We start from the raw sequence: 7,500 nt of genomic DNA on the forward strand, positions 1-7,500 counted from the left end.
GTCTCTCTCTCTCTCTCTTCACTTGCCCTACAGGAGTCTGGCAAGGTTGTGTTTCCAGCATTTCTCTCTTTCTTCATAAACCAAAGAGCTAGCTATATTAACGAAACTGGTATTCATGGTGTTAATCTTCTTCCATCTATGATATAATTATTTATTCTTTTATCTGCTGATGACGTGACACTATTGTCAATCACCCCAAGAGGTTTGCAGGCCCAACTGAATGCTTTGAAAGTATGCTGCGGTCACTGAAAATGACAATCAACTAAGGAAAAACTGAAGTTATAGCTGTTTCAGAAAAGGAGGGTATCTTGCAAAGAATGAAAAATGGTTTTATAATGGCGAGCCTGTTGAAGTCGTAATTAGTCATACTTATTTAGGCTTTACCTTTGCAATAAAATTAAGCTGTAAGCGAGGAACTACTGCTCTTGTTACAAAAGGATAGAAAGCTGTACATCTCTTAAGTAGAGCATATCTGAAATGAAAAGAAATGACACACACACACACACACAAACGTTCGGTGCAAAAGTGCAGGCTATATTGTTGTATTCATCTGAAATTTGGGGGTGACTACACAGACTTGACAAAATTGAGAAAGTACACAGTTTGGCTTGCAAACACTTCCTCGGTGTACCATTGAAAACTCCAAACAAATTAGTATACGGCCGGCGAGCTTGGCAGACATCCTGTTTTTGTGAACAGTACAGTGCGATCATTTAAGTACTGGGTTTGTCTCAATGAGATGGAAGAAAATAGATTACCCAAACAGTGTCATGATGTGTGACTATACTTGGTGTGTGTGTGTGTGTGTGTGTGTGTGTGTGTGTGTGTGTGTGTGTGTGTGTGTGTGTGTGTGTGTGTGTGTGTGTGTGAGAGAAAGATAGACAGACAGGGTTACAGAGAAGAACAAGATCAGGGACAGGGAGAACAATAAGTACAAGAAGAAGAAACAAGAGCACAAACGACAAACACACACACACACACACACACACACACACACACACACACACACACACACACACACACACACACACACACACACACACAGAAACAAACAAACCAAGAAGAAGGTGGTGGACTAGACCTTGTCAAGAATTTTTTTTTGGCAAGTTCACAAATACTTTGTTTTTCAAAAGCTTACTTTAAACACTGGATTAACCCCCCTCCCACGCCCCCCCCCAAAAAAACAAAAAAAACAAAAACAACAACAACAAAACACAACAAAACAAAAACAAAAACAAAAAAAAATCCCAAACATTCCAGGATTAAAAACTTATCGAAGAAAAAAAAAGAAGAAGAAAAATTTGTACAACTTTGCCGCTGTCAGTCTTATGCTGTCCTTATTATATCATTTTCCAAGGTACTTTTTTTTCAGCTGTTCTGTGTCATGCCAGCCTTGCCAGTCCTTCTAACAACCCCCCCCACACCCACCCACCCCAAAAAAAAACCTAAAAAAAAAAAAAAAAAAAAAAATGATAGGGTGCCCATCGAAGGGTAAGGCTTGGAAGTACATCTGGTGGCACTGTAAGGACGCATGAAATGAAGTAGCAGAAGGCCCACAAGGATAATCGTTAATTAATTTTTCATATTCAGGAGTCTTGTATATCGGACAGTCCGTGAGTGAGTGAGTGTGTGTGTGTGTGTGTGTGTGTGTGTGTGTGTGTGTGTGTGTGTGTGTGTGTGTGTGTGAGGGTGTGTGTGTGTTGATATTTGGAACTTTTTTTTCTTTCTTTCTTTTTTATTTCGTTATTATTATTATTATTATTATTATTATTAGTAGTAGTAGTAGTAGTAGTAGTATTTCAATAGATATTTCTTTCTTTCCATTAACCCCTTTCCTTCTCTCTTTAGGCCAGTACGAAGTACAAAGAACTTGCTGTGCTGATGTTATGCTTTACATTTTTTTTAAATTTACTTTATATATATATATATATATATATATATATATATATATATATATATATATATATATATATATACACACACTTGCAGTCTGTTGTAATATTCCTTTTATTATTTTTTTCTCATGGATATTTTGTTTCGTTGTTGTTGTTGTTCCATACATTTTATGTTGAGTCTTGGCTCAGTGGTGAGGTGTCCGCCTGGTAAGCGAGATTTAATTTTTTTTTAGGGCACGGGATTCGTCACAATAATGTTCTTCCCCTCCACTAGACCTTGAGTGGTGGTCTTGATGTTTGTCAATCGAAGGAGACAATAAATAAATAAATCGAGGTCCTCAAGTGTGTGCAGCATGCACTTAGCGCACGTAAAAGAACCCAAGGCAAGAAAAGCGTTGTCCCCTGGCAAAGTTCTATGGGGAAAGGCCATTTCGATAGGAAAACAAATGCACTTGCAGACACAAAAAGTAACAAGAGAGGCAAGGCCTTCAAGACTCACTTGTGATAAATTAAGTCCCCTAGCATTAATTACAGAGTAATTTCCCTTTTTTACTATCTGCACCAAGACGTTTGCAAAATAAATATAAAAAAATTCCATGCTTAGCAAAAGAAGTTCCTGTTTGAACAAAAAATGATAATAATGACACCTCTTGTTGTTGTGTCAGAATAAGAGGTCAAAGTGCCAAGTTTAGAGAATACAAAAAATATAGATATAACAGTAAATGCAGTTTGCATATAATTAGGCTTCTTTTTTTATATTTTTTTTGTGCCCATCCCAGAGGTGCAATATTGTTTTAAACAAGATGACTGGAAAGAATTGAATTTTTCCTATTTTTATGCCTAATTTGGGGGAATGGGGGGTGGGGGTGGGGGGGAGGGTGTGGAGAGGAAGTGGGGGTGGAGGGTGCTATGCACTTCGGTGACGCACTCTCCCCTGGAGAGATCAGCTCGAATTCGACACACATAAATCTATGTCGAAAAAGTAATACAATGCAATACTTTTCTTATCACCACGAGGAGTTATCTGGAAGATTCGTCAATACTTTCACGGAATTCTCCAGCAGAAAGTGACTCTTCTTTCTCTTCCCCTTCTACCCCCTCCTCTTCCTCCTGCTGCTGCTGCTGCTACTATTTCTAGTGCTGCTACTGCTACTATTTCTACTGCTGTTGCTTCTGTCGCCGCAACTTTTCCACGTGATATTGTGCTTTCGAACGCACTTGGCAATGTGATTTCATTTACTATTCTATCTGTTTGCTTATACATCTGGAAAAAAACAACAAAAAAAACAACAACAACCAACAACAAAAACATTATTACTAGTGTTGTTTTTGTTACATAACCATGAGTATTATCTTCGTCTTCGTCTTCGTCATCACTTGCATCGTCATTGTTATCATCGTCATCAACGTTGTTATTGTTGTTGGGTGTTTTCTTCCGAGTCAACATACTCACTGTACAGGGATGTGGAGTGATGGCCAAGGCGTCCGCCTAGGAAGCGAGAGAATCTGAGCGCGCTGGTTTGAATCGCGGCTCAGCCGCCGATATTTTCTCCCCCTCCATTAGACCTTGAGTAGTGGTCTGGACGCTAGTCATTCAGATGAGACGATAAACCGAGGTCCCGTGTGCAGCATGCACTTAGCGCACGTAAAATAACTCACGGCAACAAAAGGGTTGTTCCTGGCAAAATTCTATAGAAAAATCCACTTCGATTGGAAAAACAAATAAAACTGCACGCAGGAAAAAAAACAAAAAACAACAACAACACACACACAAGAAAGAAGAAAGGCTGGCGCTATAGTGTAGCGACGCGCTCTCCCTGGGGAGAGCAGTCCGAATATCACACAGAGATACAAAGAAATACAAATACAACTACAAATGGATTCATCTTTTGTTCGTACAGCACTAGAACCGTCTTCCAAAAACAACAACAAACAAACAAACAAAAAACCCGTACCCGTTATGGATTGCACATCTTTGACAACACCTGGAAAAAAAATGCTATTTCGGTTGCTATATTTTCACGTACGCTTCATGAATGGACAGTCAGCTTGAGAACTTACCTGTGTTCTAGAGATAACGACGTCATGTGCAGGTCTACCTGCCATTTTTTGTTTTACGCACTTTTCGTAAAAAAACCAAAAAAACAAAAACAAAAAAAACTGCGTAATAATTTGCTGCATTTGAATAGCGCTAATTATGATCCTAAATCGTCATTGGTAGTAATATGAAAGTAGTATGAAGTCGCACTGCCACACACACACACACACACACAGCACATGTGCGAAAAACACACACACACACACACACACACACACACACACACACACGCACGCACGCACGCACGCACACGCGCACAAAACGCATATGCCGGAAAACGCACATGTACATATACACACACACAGACGTTTGTACGCAGGCTCTCTCCCCCCCCCCCCCCACACACACATATACACAAAACTAAACAAAAAAACAAAAACACTTTGAGCTGGACAGAAGTGGAGTTGTGGCCCAGTTGTAACGCGCCCGCCTAGAACTTGTAGCGGGAGAATCTAAGGGCATGAGATCGTATCCCTTCATCGCCAGAAGTTTCTTTCCCTCCACTAACTAGACCTTGAGTCGTGGTCTGGACAATTAGGCTACCACTCGGACTGCTGAGGCCAAGAAAAGAACGACCGAGTTCCATGTGATGAATGCGCTTATCGCACCGTAAATGAACCTACGACAACAAAAAAGAGCTGTCCTTGGTGAAATTCTGTGGGAAAATCCATTTTGATAGTAAACCAACAACAAGGAAAAAAACAAGTACACTTGCAGAAAGTAAGTGTTGCTTCACTTTGAAGACACGTTCTCCCTGAGAGCAGCCTGAAATCTGTTGTGGCAACAACAACAACAACAACAACAACCACAACAACAAAAAAGTACGACAATACAATACAATACAATACGATGCAATACAATGCAGCACAGCACAGCACAACACAACGCAACAAAACGCAACGCAATGCAAAGCAATGCATTGCAATACAATACAATACAACACGACACGACACAATACGATACGATACGATACGATACGTGTGTGTGTGTGTGTGTGTGTGTGTGTGTGTGTGTGTGTGTGTGTTATTAGCTTGCTTGGTACATTTTGTTGCGCACATGTAACATAGATGTGGTCTGTTATGCAGAATATCATTTTACAATTACATGGCGCAGTCCAGCATGGAAAGATGCTCTGTTGATGAAATGATAATAATAATGATAATAACAATAACAATCATCACAATTATTATTATTATCGTCGTCATGATGTTGATGATGACAATGATTATTATTATTATTATTATTATGTGTTTTGTAAAACACTTCGAGAACCTTTTTGATAGAGTACTATCATGAAAATTTTAAGTTTCCACTATTTGGTCTATCTTTGATATTATTGTTATTCTCATTGTTATTTTGATTATTCTAAACGTTCTTCTTCTTCTTTGTAGTACTTGTAGTAGCACTGGTAGGAGCAGCAGCAGCAGCAGCAGCAGCAGCAGTAGTAGTAGCAGCAGCAGTAGTAGTAGTAGTAGTAGAAGCAGGAGTCGTGCATCATCATTGCATGTAGCCCAGCTGACCACACAGCGCCACATAAAACAACAACAACCAACACAGGAACAGTAAACACACACACACACACACGCACGCACGCACGCACGCACGCACGCACACACACACACGAATCAAGAATCAAGAATAGGCCTATTTAATCCTTTCACCACTACTGGGGCATGGAGGATATTATATAACAGCAACAGTATTTTACACCAAAATTAAACATAAACAATTAAAATAACATAACCACCAGAAACAGAAAACTATATGAAACACAATATAAATGATGATTGTGTTTTTTTCTGGTATTGAACCTCTTGACAGATCAGACTACGTTGCTCATCACTGCAACATTACTTAAGTTTAACCAGACTGTCTTGGCTGCATGAAATAAATTACTCAGAAAGCTTCTTCCAACGAGAAAAAATAAACAATCGTTGGCCTTTTTTTTCGCTGACGTCGTATCTATACTTTTTAACATCCTTTTAAAATTACAAGCTCTACGTCATAACCATGTAATACGTTATTTACTTAAATGAGGTCACATGAGTCGTCATGTAAACATTTGTTGTCATTTCAGCATCAATGATCTGGAGCAGATAACTCCTTTGTGCAGCAGCCCACAACAACCTCCAGCAACACCTGAGAATACACAAAAGGACTATGCACACCCCACACCCCAGCGCACAGCAACAAAGTGATTAACAGTACAATCGTTAACTTTTTTTGTTCACGACTTGGCGAATGTATCTTATTGTTAACAATAGTACAGTCATATAAGTTCATATATGCATAATATCTGCATATTTTCTGCATATTTTCCCATGCCTTCTAATCAAATTACATATATCAAATTATTTACACATACAATTTTCAGTCTGCGAGTCGCTGAGATTTTGCTTTCAACACATGTGCACAGTCACGTTCTTCACTGTCCAGCAGATCACAAAGCTGGCTCGCATCACCACATGAAATCATCAAGTATTTTAGTGCATGCATTAAATGTCCAGCTAAAAGGGCATTACAGTATGTTTTACTTATTTTGATATAGACATATCTTATATCATCAAACAAATAAATTCAACTGTTCCAACTAGCTGTTATTCATAATATCTTGTAACACGTCTCTGTCAACAATCATCCTTAATAAGCCATCATCAGGAAAGACTCGTACACTGTCAGAATGTTTTTAACAACTTATTCCCTCCTGAACAGCTGATATGACAGATATTTACGATAAAATAATGTTATTTTTTTTATATCCCAAATCATTGAATACTTCAATAAATAAGCACGGTATCCTGACTGCCAGTCTTAGTGTCAACAAAAAACAACGACAGGCAATCAGATCGTGAATTTGATCAGTGAAATGTTCAAGTTGAGTGCTGTTTTCCAGTTCACATGTATTCATAAAGAGAAACATCGATTCCATGTTTCGTACACAGTGTGGTGCAATGGGCAGGGGACAAGTAAACAGGGCAGGTCTCCACCATGCAGGCTACCAGTTGACCAGGTGCTGCAAACCCAGGGCACTGAAGTCCAGCTTGTCAACCCCCAGCAGAAGCAGGTCGTCGGGCGTATCAAGGAAAACCACCTTTGGTTCCGATGTCTGGTCCGGTGGGTTCTTCACCACGCAGCGGATCTTGCCCCCCTGGTGTTGAACAGACTCTGTCCACGTTTGCGTTCTGTTTCGCGATGTGAAGCATTCTGCTCCTCAGAGGGGTCAGGTCATCGTTCACATATACGGTCTTGTAGTTTGACGTTGTCTTTAGGTGTTTTCGTTTTGACATGATGAGTGCTTTCATTTTTCTTGACTTGAGTTTCCCAATAACAGGACCACTTGAAGAGAAGCTTCTGTCACTGGTGTTGCTGTTTCTCTGATTTTTGTTTTCGGGTCCCACTCTGTACACAGCCTCAATGTCCTCAGGTCTGATGTTGCACCCTGTTGCTTGAAAGACATTGATCACTTTCTCTTCAATGTTTCTGTCTGATGTTTCACTGAGGCCTGCG

The sequence above is a fragment of the Babylonia areolata genome, chromosome 9 (assembly GCF_041734735.1).
Source record: "Babylonia areolata isolate BAREFJ2019XMU chromosome 9, ASM4173473v1, whole genome shotgun sequence".
Lineage (NCBI taxonomy): Eukaryota > Metazoa > Mollusca > Gastropoda > Neogastropoda > Buccinidae > Babylonia > Babylonia areolata.